At 47.3% G+C, this 12,527-nt stretch overlaps 1 pseudogene; it reads right to left on the bottom strand.

The window, feature by feature from the left end:
• Positions 1 to 870: 870 nt before the first annotated feature.
• On the bottom strand, positions 871 to 12,319 carry LOC147010763 (uncharacterized; annotated as a pseudogene).
• Positions 12,320 to 12,527: the final 208 nt, after the last annotated feature.

The following is a 12,527-nucleotide window of genomic DNA, read 5'->3' on the forward strand; positions in this document are numbered from 1 at the left end:
TCGTCCCAAGGTCAAGGTCACAAGATCACGAACTTAGAAAATTGCGGATTTTGACAAAAAAAAATTTCTTCTCCGAGGGGTTTGTCGAATCTGGCAGGGGTTTCGGTATTTGGTTAGCCCAATGGCACCTGCTGAATAGCCCCACGGAGCTGGATTTTTCATTTTCCTCCCAAGGTCAAGGCCACAAGGTCACAAACTTAGAAAATTGCGAATTGTGTTTTTAGGGGGTAGCCGATTTCAATGTGCATCTTCTCCCTGGGGGTTTGTCGAATCTGGCAAGGTTTCGGTATTTGGTTAGCCCAATGGCACCTGCATAGCCCCACGGAGCTCGATTTTTCATTTTCATCCCAAGGTCAAGGTCACAAGGTCACGAACTTAGAAAATTGCGATTTTGACATAAAAATCCATCTTCTCCGAGGGGTTTGTCGAATCTGGCAGTGGTTTCGGTATTTGGTCAGCCCAATGGCACCTGCATAGCCCCACGGAGCTAGATTTTTTTTTCATTTTCGTCCCAAGGTCAAGGTCACAAGGTCACGAACTTAGAAAATTTCGAATTTTGACATGAAAATCATACGACTGCCCAAACTTTGAGAGCTAGGATGACAATATTTCTTTATGCTTAATCTTGAGGTCATTCGCCACCTAAAGTCTTGAAACCATTTTACTCTATCTCGAACACCTTGCCCGTGGCGCCCCCTTCAAATTTGTTTTTACGCTTATTTCATCAAAGTATGGATAATCCGATGAGTGAAAAATGCCATAAAGCCTATATGACGTTATATTGTTCCTGGAATGTTCCAGAGGAAGTTTTGCACCAAAGGTCATAATCCTTGACCTTTGACCTTTAAAGGTCACAAAGGTCAAATTTTCAAAGTTGTGGGAATCGAACCGGGTTTTCGACCTTCTTCGACGAACTAACTCCAATAAGCTATAACACGTATCCTGTTTCCTTATTTCAATGTCCACAACATTGTTTTGTGACCTTTAAAGGTTATGCAAAGGTCAAATTTTTTAAGTTGTTGAACGAAACCGGGTTTTCTACATTTTGCAGCTAATAACCTGTCACTCGTACGACATCATGTTGATCATTTTTATAACTTGGTCAAACATTATCACATTGTCTCATCCTTGACTTCTGAAACAATCTACATCGTCAAATACCGCTCGTGAACCATCGTCGTCTTCAGACTTGTTTCATACTTCTTTCCTTGAAAATTGACTTTTGTGATTTTGTCTTCCGGAGATAGTGGTGCAGATAACCTCATATATGGAATGTATTGTGCATTTTATGACTAAAGCATGAAATTTTCAGCAGTGTTTGTATATACCATAAAGTTTATTTTCAGACGTGGAGCCACTTCAGATTTGACTTCTGAGCCCTATGAGAGGTCATTGACCTTGTACGATGAAAAATCTTCATTTTTGGCATTATCGCAGGAAAAACCTCAATAAACACCACTTTTTTAAAAGCTATTTTACCTGTTGCTGCACATACCTCTTACTTAGACTCCACATATATCCTACAGTTTACATTTTATATGCAAACAATGACCTCAGCCGGTGTTTATTTTGGCTGGATTAAACAAGTTTAACATATATGCTTCTGTATCAATTTTCTGAAGAATAGTGATGGACAGGGTGATAATAATATAGTTCAGGCCATGTTTATCCATGTTTGTCCTCTGTAGATGATCTAACAGTCTCCTGAACATGAGCACAGGGCAGTGCACATGAGGGCTGCCTTGTTGCACTTGCAGCGCCCGGTGCACCCCTGCTTGCACCCACAGTGTATCAGTTCGTAGCAGGATTGTGATGCTTCTGGAAGGGTGGTCCAGAGTGGCTGCCATCCTGTTGCATCCTTTACCCATCCCCAATCAGAAGGGCTTGCGAGCTCAGTGTCAGGAACTAACGCCTGGTTCCAGATGTTGGCCTGGTAGGTGGCACGCATGATGTGTTTCCTCAGAGCAGCCTGTGTGGGTGGGATATTCTCCAGGGTCCTGGACTTCTGAGTGAAGAGCTGTTTCCTCGCTTCATTTACCTCCATGGTGTCGCTGGTTCTGTCGTACATCAGCACCACGAAGCGCTACACTAGTGACATGGACAGCTCGCTCACAGCACCTGGCACCCGTGAGAGCTCTTCACAGGCCTCAGTCACTTCAGGGATAGCCGTCCACGTGTCCCAGGCAGTCTTCTTTCCCCTGCCGCCAAATGCAGAGACAGTGTCGCATCCTGTGATTGCATGGAAGACTGGGAGAGTGGCACAGGTTCTTGGATCCAGCTTGCCAACCACTTTGTGTACACCAATGTACCTGAAACTGACACCAGCACCAAGAGCTATCCACATTTCTTCCGGCTTTATCTTCAGGAATGCAGCCACAGCCAATACCACGACATCAGCGTCGACTGTGCGTATGGTCACTTTTGTGCTCCCTTTCTGCACAACATCTTCCATCCTGAAGCGTTGGCAAACTCCATTGGCGATGTCGGATGACACTTGTAGGAGGCGGTCATACGAGACACACATCCCGAGATGGAAGAGTGTGTCAATGAGCCCCCTCTTGCGTGTGACAGCATGGACTTTCAGTGCAATGTAGAGTGGAAGTGGAGTTTTACGGTCACGGCTGTGACGCAAGGTGCTTGATGACTTCACTGCCCGTGCATGTTTGACACTGTTGAAGACCAGCAGCTGTGACACTATTAGGGTGGTGGCTGTGTCCACCAGCTGGGTCTGGTGTTTGATGTTGGCCCCATCCTGAATCATGTTCACCAGAGCCAAGAGTGTTGGTGGAACCGCTGCTTTCTGACATTCGGGCTGGAATTATCCATCAAAGGCGAACTTGGTGTCGAACATCTCTTTGCGCACCACCTGTGCTGCTCGCACCAAATGCATGGCATCACTGTCATAGTCACAGGCCTTCCTGAGAGCATCTCCAATGTCTTCTGCAAATGTCAGAAGTGTGTCTTTCCTTTGTGAATGTGCTCTTAGGTCAGGGAAGGCAGACACGAGTCGGATCTTCAATCTGGTGGTATGAATTCGAGTCTCCACTGTGGCACCCAGCTGTTCCAGTCGGACCTTGTACAGGTCACCCAGGTCTGCCAGCTTGAAAACAGGAGCACAATCGTCGCCACGCGTGTCCTCCATGAATGCCACCAACTCAGCAAAGGCGATGCCATGCAGACGAGCCTCATCCGCATGCTCATCCTTGGAGGCAGCTTGTCTGGCTCTGTTGTAGAGAATGCGGAGGCAGTTGCGGTGATACTTGGCGTCGAGGGCAATCATGTCCTCGAGGGCAAGTTTGGCCAGCAGCTCCGTGTCCTCCAGCTCTAAGGCACACTTCTGAACATTCGTGTCTATCTGTTTGGTTTATGCTTCATGTAGGCCTTCAGAGCCAGCTGACTCATTGCAGAAGAAACACACAGGCTCTGTGAGCTTCACGTGGCTGTGAGCAGACCGTGTGTGAACAGTCGAACCACCACTTGAACTCCGCTGTACTAGTCGCTGAAGCTTTGTTTGGTTGTACTTTAACCGGCAGGTTTTATGCCACAGAGCACTGTGTGCAATCAGCGTGGCCTCTACGCCACCTCCATCGTCCAATCTGTCCAGATTCAGCTCAGTCGGCATGTGGCCAATGTCCTGAAACTGGAGGAGGTCCTTTGCCAATGACACATAACCGCTACCCACAGGTTTCTTGCTGGATTTGGCTGGACACTGCAAGGCTTCCCATGTTTCTGCTTGGCAAAGAATACAAAGCTTCCAGTTAGTTGGGCAAGGTGGCTTGGGTTGCTTGGATGTGCTGCAAGGTTGAGTTGGATCTATCAAGACATGGCGTTTTGACATGGTGACAGCGTCCTACACTACCCTGTGAATATAGTTTCTTCAGGCTTTCCACCACCAGTTGTTAAACAGTTCTATAATCTAAGGATAGCTGTTAGCAGAACCTCCAGGATGAGTCTGACAGGCTATCTGAAACACACAAAGCATAAATAGTGTTAGCGCAATCTAAGATGATTTTACGTGAAAATATCATATTGAAATGTATTGGACCAATGAAAATTAAATGATTTAGATCATCAAAGTACCTGAAATTAACCACAAACACTCTGTAGGACATATATACACATCTTTATTGGAATAAAAATGCATTGTTTACATCGTTCAACATGTTTATAATGAAGGATGGGATGGTAAAAAACAGTTATCCTCGATGTTCGAGGTCATTGACCTCTCAAGGTCATTAAAGGTCAAACACAGAATGGCTCCACGTCTGAAAAGAAGCCTTATGGTATGTAGATGGTATGTTAGAACTTTCATGCTTTAGTCATGAATTGCACAATTGATTTGCCTATCTGCCCCACTAAGAGGACATTTTTTGACGAATACATATATACCTACACACTGGGTACAAATAGTTGCAATATAAAAGAAATTGCATGAAATGAATGTTATAAACAACTAATTTGCATAACTTAATGTGCAACATTCTAGCAGGAATAACAAAAAAAATGTTGGCAGATATTTAGCTGTTCCGGAGAGGACACTTTTTGACGGACAAAAGATGTGATCAGGAAAACATATTTCCCATAATGCAAATTAATTACACTGAATTTTATTTCTTCTGTGGAACAAATTAGACCTTTCAATGCAAAATAAGTTCAGTGTTAAAGAATGCATATTATAATATTACTAAATAAAATTGACTGGACAAATTGGGGATATAGTGAATTGAAACATGCAATTGGTCAAAATTCATCTGATTATTGCCTCTCCATAAAATAATAAGCTCAGTGTGACAAAGACATCACAGGTGTAGGTGGGACACATGTCTGCCTGTGTAGTTATGCATTAGACAACACCATTATACCAACACAAAACATAGTGGCATGGCCCCACCTTGATATTTGTACTAGATAACCCTGATTGTGAAACAGCCCTGCAATGCTGTCCTTTACCCAGATTGCTCCTCCTTCTTTCTCTCCTTCCTATACACCGATACACCTTGGAGCCTTCTTATCCTGTCCTCCAGTTACTCTCCTCCTTAAACCATGTCTCACTTACTGCAACTATATCGTACTCCTCACTATCTACGTTGGCTTTGGTTGTAGTCAAGTTTCATCGAAATTACGTGTCGTTTCTGAGAAGAAAGCAAATACCTCTGTTCAGCTCTCCCAGAACCGAAACGTGTGTCATCAAGAGGCAAAGAAAAACACGGGTTACCAGAACGCCGCCAACAGGCTTTAAATCCTTTAATCCTCAACAGGCTTAATTAATTAATTTTTAATATTTAATTAATAATTAACGAGGTGACGGAGACGCAGAAATCAAAAGAGGGGGACGAATGGCATGAAACTGAACAGGGACACACACAAGTAGAGATAGTAAGGGACAAGGGTCGAGCTGGTGGAATGTGTTGAGACCTAGGGCGAGCATCAGGGTAACCTCCCTCAGGAACAGGGGGAGATGGTACGCTCCCTCGAAGTGGACTGCGACCAGGTAAGTCCAGCCGGGCCATGCGAGGTAGATCGGGTGTATGGTGCGAATGAGTGCACGGGGAGCTTGTGGGGGGGGGTATGGAAACCCCAGGATTTCTTGTAGTAACACGAATCCCCCGATGTGATTGTCCCAGAGTGCATGTCAAGGTGTGTGAGTAACATGGCGTGCATGAGTGCGTGCGTGGAAATGGACGACGGACCGATCCAGACGGGAGACTTGAATGCGAGCCTGGAAGGCCAGAAAGGGTTAATTTGGCGACCACGCCGGGTTCGCAAGATGGCGCGTACGGGGTCCATGGCGTATTTCGCGCACGGCCTGCACGCGCGCGTCTGCGCGATCGCAATCCGGCGCGAGAACGCTCCACGGACACAAGCCGGCCACGTGGACGGCGGAAATGTAGGCGAGTGTTGTGTGAATTTGGAACGGACGGGTCCATATGCGAGCAGGTGTGTGGAACTCCGTGTTCTGTTCGCGGAGCGAGTCCCCGGGGCGATATGCTCGGGCTGGCCTGCATGGGAAACCGTGCAGGTTCAGTGTGCGAGTGACGTCACTGGGGACCTCGTGGCATGAGTTACGTGCGAGCGGCATGCGTTGGCTCGCATGGCGGACCCCGCGAAGGCGAGCGCTTGTTGCGATGTGCAGGGCGACGACGAGGCCCCAGGTATTGTCCAATGGAAAGGACGGACGAGCAAGTCACAGACCGCCACCCTGGCGGTGCAATATTTTTTTTTTTAAAGGCCTCGCTCCAAGTACACGACCCCGCCGGGATGTGGTAAGCATCCTCGCTTGGGCAAAGGAGCACTAGTTAGTGGGAAGGGTTTAGCATTAGTTACACCAGCCTCATGGGGGCATGAGCCATTCTCCATTGGGCCAGTGGAACGAGTTAGAGGGAATGTTAGGTTAGAATTAGAAATGGATTTTGGGAGACACAGACAGACATGGAATGTGCAGTGGGAACGTAGCTTAGTGATAGAATTAAAAGGAATGTGCATTAGGATAAGGAATGATGGGGAGCACAAGTTAGTTAGGGGAATTTAGTTAGCAGAATGGCAGTGTTGAGTGATGTGAGTGATTGGAAAAATAAATAAAAGGAATGTGTACAATGAGTGAATGTGGGACAGCGGGCCCAAGTGTGAATGGAGCGAATGTGGAATGCATGGTGCGAATGAATGATTGGGGGAAGGAGTGAATCCCACCCAAGGGAACCCGGGGTGAGTGTAATGTTAGTGAGTGGGTTAGTCAAATTTACCAAAAGGAGGTCGTTTTGTTATTGCTGTGGGAAGAAGGCTGGAAACCTTCTTGAAGGTGTAGGAGTCCATTGACTGGCTGGGAGCGTGGCTGTGGAAATGAGCGTATTGAGTAGAGGGCACCCCGGGCACCGGACTTGTTGGCCAGAGTAGGCCAAGGGTCCAAGGGTCCAAGGGACCGGGATAGTGTAGTGGGCACGGGCGACCTTTGGGATGGGACCCGGAGCACCAGGAATGCCACGTGGGCATACACGGGGGAGTAGACGGGAAGGGCACTCCCCACGTTCATAGGGAGCAGGTAGGCTCTGAGACAGCCTCAGGGCCCAGGGGTGCCGTAGTTATAGTTCAGCAAACGGAAGTCCCTGCCAGTTGAGCCACGCTGCCCAGCCACAAAATTGTGCAAGGGCAAGAGAGAAAATTTGCGGGCAGGGCCCAAATTGAAAATTGGCACCAACACAGGCGACGGGAATCGTGGTTTCTGGAACCAATAGTTTAAAGTGACGGGCGTGTTGAAAAGCCCCGGGGATAGTTTAAAGTTTAATAAAAGGCAGGATAGATAGGAAATTGTACCCCTTCGCACCATCCATCCCTTCGCTCTCCGTAGGCCGCTGGACTCACTGTGGAAAGATTGCTGAACTCTGTGGAGGCTATTCTGAGGCTTTGTTGGGCCTCGAGGCAGGACACTAGTCTCTTCTTAGTCCCCTCAGAATGGATTTTAAGGGTTGGGAGTAGGCTAGGTTGACAGGATAGGTTAGCCGGACAAAGACAATAGGAGGGTTAGGGACGAGCAATTATAAAAAAGGGGAAAAAAATAATAAATAACTGAAAATAAAAAGGGGCTAAATTTTGTAGTTTTCTTGTTGCAAACGAAGGAAGTGGGTATGGACAGAGACAGGCAAAGGCGATAGGTTGGAGGGGGAGGGGGGAGACAGTAGGGTAGGTCCGAGCCCGTTGCCGGACCGGCCGGCACCACCGCACTTCCTCCACACAACCTCACGGGACCATACCAGAGGCCGGCCAGTTTCATATGCCGGCCTGTTGTGCTACAGCTACTGGTCCGCACTTGCCTTGCCATGTCTTCACTTGCCTGCCTTTGCCTTGACCCCATGCCTGCTGCTCCTGTTTGCATTTGCCCCTGTGTCACCATCTTAACCATGTGCGCCAGGACCATCCATCTCTTCAGTGTGTTTGCAAGGACCAACCTGCAGGCAGCCTCACAAAAGGACTGCATTGCGCAGCCCGTGCATCGTTGTCATTCCATTCACTGTGCCAGAAACTGCATTTGAACACAAACTGTTGACCTTGCTGCGCCTTTTTCCCACAGATAACAGGTCCTGGGCCATGGTTAGTGTAAATAGTAGTTAAAAGTGTAAATATGTTTTGCAACCCACCTGTGTGTTTGTCTTAGCGCCGGCAATTTAGTTAAGTTGTCCGAGTGAGTCTGTTAGTTTAGTTACATAGCGCACTAGGTTATTTATTATTTGGACATGTATAAAAATGTTGCACTCAGGGAGCCGTGGGTAAAATGTACTAAGGGAAAAAACCTACACCTGCATGGCACATGAAAATTGACGACTCAGGATGAGTTTGTAAAAAGGGGAGGGGGGGGTAGTGTTACAGATTTGGAAACCTTGTGCACACAAACAGCCAGAGTCCCTAAGCTTAGTTATTTCGATAAGTATGTGTTTACAGTTAGAACCCCCCCTTTGTCAAATGGGAATTACATGTGTGCGCTACGAATGATTGTATAGTTAGGTTTATTACATCGTTTACAACAACAACGAGCACTACATCCACGACAACACTGACCATCTCCTCGCAACACCGGTCACCGTTGCCCATGTGTTTTTGGCTGAGGGCATGGGCGGAGCCTCCGTCGCTTCAGGTTGAGGCTCCGCTCCAAGAAAGGGCATGGACCGTTTCCTCCAGCCAATGAGCGAAGGGCGAGCATTACATGCACGCCCCAGCCAATTGGGAGGTGATCACGAGTCATCCGACAGCCCCTCGTCAAATCAGGGTTCGAGTGGGAGGAGAAGAGACCCTGCCCACCAAAAGAGGAGTAGAATGGTTGTGAGGAGCAGTGTTCGGCAGACCGGGTGATCGTGAGGACGGCAGAGTGGTTGTGGGAGACGAGAGGACGGCAAACAGGAGGATCGCGATTCTGAGCAGTCTGTCGTCGTGGCAGACGGTCGTGTGTGGTGGTTGGAGCGGTCTGAGACAGTGGTGGTCGTGGTTGAGCAGTCTCGTTCGTGGACTTTGGGTCGTGGGTTCGAGTCCCACCAGTGGTTCGGGTCAGTGTGACCGCACGAGACGGGACAGGTAATCGGCTAGGCCCCTGCCCTCAGCTCGCCTTCCCTCAGAGCTGAAACGATAATAGACCCATGGGGGTCCATTTCGTGTGTGTGTGTGTGTGTGTGTGTGTGTGTGTGTGTGTGTGTGTGTGTGTGTGTGTGTGTGTGTGTGTGTGTGTGTGTGTGTGGCGCCGTCCTGTAAGTAGCAATTGTTTAAGTGCCTTGTACATTGTAAATTGCATTTCTGATAGTCGTGATTAAATCTGCTCTGTGTCTCCCTCCCGATTATTATAAATAAACCCGTAAAATGTACCAGCTCGTTTTCTGTGCTTTCCTCCATTGGTCTAGCATGGTACGTATTGAGAATTACTAAGGCCGTTTGGCCGGTAAATTGTTCAATTGGTCCGGCACAGCTTTGGTAACTTCCGCTCGGTTACACCAGATCCGAGTCGGTGATAGCGACTCGATTCGGACAAAGTCGGTCGAAGGTGTGGTTTTCCCCAGTAGTTGGACGACGTGGGTATTTAGGTATATTGAAATTAGGCAATTAACCCTACCCCACGCCGTCGAAATATTGGCGACCACGGTCTGCTAAGGGACCCGTGAACTCTCGGACTTATCCGAGTCACGACCTAAATTCCAGGTGTTCGGTGGGAGACGACTCCCCTGCTCCACCTCGTGGTCGTTTATCGCCACCGAACCCAGGCCAACAATAATATGTCTTGTATTGAGACCTTTAGCTCGTTCCTTGTGGAGAGCTGTTCTTGCTCCATGGAATGCTTTTTAGGTTTTTTGTTTCGAACGACAGACTCTTGCAAAGTGACCCTTTTTGCCTCATTTGTAGCTGAACACTCGCTAGCTTGATTGAGCCATCCATCCACAGCGATCACATTTTACTGCGGACCCCTCTTCAAAAGATGAAGCACGGGGGTCTGGCGGATATTCAAACTTGTCATCTTGTTCACTGCTCCCTGATCCCGCACAGCTCCGGTACGTTCACCGAGATCCAAAGCGCTATTCTCCACCAATTCCATTGACGAAGCTATATTCAGGACCTTGTCCAAATCCAACGTTGTTTCCGTCAGCAATCTGCGTTGAATGTGATCGTTCGTTACTCCACAGACTAACCGATCCCGTAGCATTTCCTCGAGATTACCTCCATATTCACACCGTTCAGCCAGTTACATCATCCAAAATGGAGAGAGAACAAGACAGTCTCCAAGGCAAAAGGGTTTATCCTCGTCGCCAGATGTTCAGTTCTCCCAGAACCGAAACACGGGTTACCAGAACGCCGCCGTTATCCAACAAGCTTTTAATCCGACCATCACACACCAGGCCTGTCCATACATGCACAGATGCAACATAGCAATACATCACAACCTCTTTAAGGGGGGCAACCCTGCCGTGAACTCCCTCCATGCATTAGACCTTCCTTGACCCCAATTTTTTTTACTGTTGTGAACAAACTGGTACATGCAGTGTGATGAAGGTTGTGGTAAAGCATCATCAAAATCGTACGTTTAGATTCAAAGTTTTATTTGTGGACTGACGACGCACCATCCCATAAACTCCCCAGAACTGGGATTCAGCCGAGCTAATAATTATAATAATTCTCCGTGAGAACCACTTGCCAGGAGCCACGTTTCAATTTTTTTCCCATTGTGCAGTTTTGGAGATGCAGAGGTCCAGTTTTTACTTTTTCCCAACATGGGTGCCACACCACGTGCCCTGTGACGTCATAATTATCATGACAACATTCCACGTGAGAGATCACGTGTAGCAATAGACCAGTGCCAGGCAGTTGACGGCGTCTATGTGGACTTCAGCAAAGCGTTTGATGCAGTGCCACATGAGCCACTTCTACGGACACTCGAAAGGCGAGGAATTGGAAAACCATGACTCTCCTGTGTCCGAGATTTTCTTACAGGCTGCAAGCAGCGGGTCTCCATAACTGGTAACTACCATGGGAATAAGTACTGAGCGGTGTACCATACTCAGTTCTGTCCGATTTCTAGTCCGAGTGGGCTTGAGATCGAGTCTGAGTGACTGGCAGATAGTGGGCTTGAGAATAGAGACTATGTGCTGATGACGTTAAAATATGGTAGGACACCCCTTAAAGCGGAGAGCAATCAATGTTGCAAGATGACCTGCTTCGTCGAGAGATCTGGGCAGACAAGTGGCCGATTCAACAGAAACCCCTAAAATGCAATGTTATGCACATAGACGTGTCGACTTGATAATGTTGCATGTCCCGTTATGATGGAGGTACTGACCTTGGAGTTTGCATGCAGGGGACACAGTTGCTGACAAAGCAATGCGCCATGGCTGCAAACAGAGCTCAAAGAGTGCTTTTGATGACATTACACCAGATATTTGCAATTATCTATTATATGGGAAGATCACATTTGGTGTGGAAGCTGTTTTTGCAGCATCACAAACTTTGGTACATCACCGGTGTTGAAGGTGGTGGTCAAGTTCAAAATTGTGTGTGTAGTTCCAGAGAAGAGAGCAAATACCTACTTTGGGGGTCAAACCTAACCCCCCCCCCCTTTCAGCACAGATTTTGATGTAGTCAATAAACCTTCGTTAGTCATCCGATATGAAATGAAGCTTGTGGCCAAGTTTCATCAAAATCCTAAGTTTGGTTCAAGAGATAAAGACTGAAATGCTAACGGACTGACTGAATCACTGACTCACACACTCACCTCCGGACACTGTTCGATCGCATCAGCTCACCTTACTAAAATCCAGGTGAGCTAAAAACGAAGTTACAACTTAGTGTAGTAGATAGTAGAAAAATCGTGCAAATTATGATACAAGCATAAAATTTGGCATTTCTTTTCTGCAGGGCTTCCTGATCATATCTTGGCCCGATTGGCCATTTGAAAATCCAAATTTTGAAAGAAAAAAAAATTTGAAGTCACAGCTGGCTGAAATTCTTGAAGCACAAGTGAACATCCCAGACAGCAAACCAAGGGGAGATGCAGTCATCATTGATGGCTCAGCACTTAGCAATGCCCTACCTCCACACACTTCAAAGATATTTGATGACTATGCTAAAGAAGACATCATCCCAAAGGTGGAATCCTATGGTGCCAGGTACGAGAGGGTGGATGTAGTGTTTGATGTGTACAAGAAGTCAAGTCTGAAGTCCAAGGCAAGGTCGAAAAGGGGGTCAAGGAATCAGAAGAAGAGTGACAGGAACCAGTAAGACCCCAAGTAACTGGAGAAGCTTTCTTCGAGATGACAGCAAAAAGACTGAGCTGTTTCACTTCCTTGCGGAAAAGATGTGTGAAGCAGACGACAGTCAGTCATTGTCACAAAAGGAGAAGATGCCATTAGCAACACAAGGAAGTCATTGGATGCTGTCTCCATGTTGTCACGAAGAAGCTGACACTCAAATATTTGTACATGCCAGGGATGCAACGACGGATGGTAGCAAGTCCATTATCATCAAGGCCAATGACACGGACGTACTAGTCATAGCAATATCTGTAC

This window comes from Eptatretus burgeri, chromosome 16, assembly GCF_056783735.1.
Source record: "Eptatretus burgeri isolate ZD-2024b chromosome 16, Ebu_testis_v1, whole genome shotgun sequence".
In the NCBI taxonomy this organism is placed as follows: Eukaryota; Metazoa; Chordata; class Myxini; order Myxiniformes; family Myxinidae; genus Eptatretus; species Eptatretus burgeri.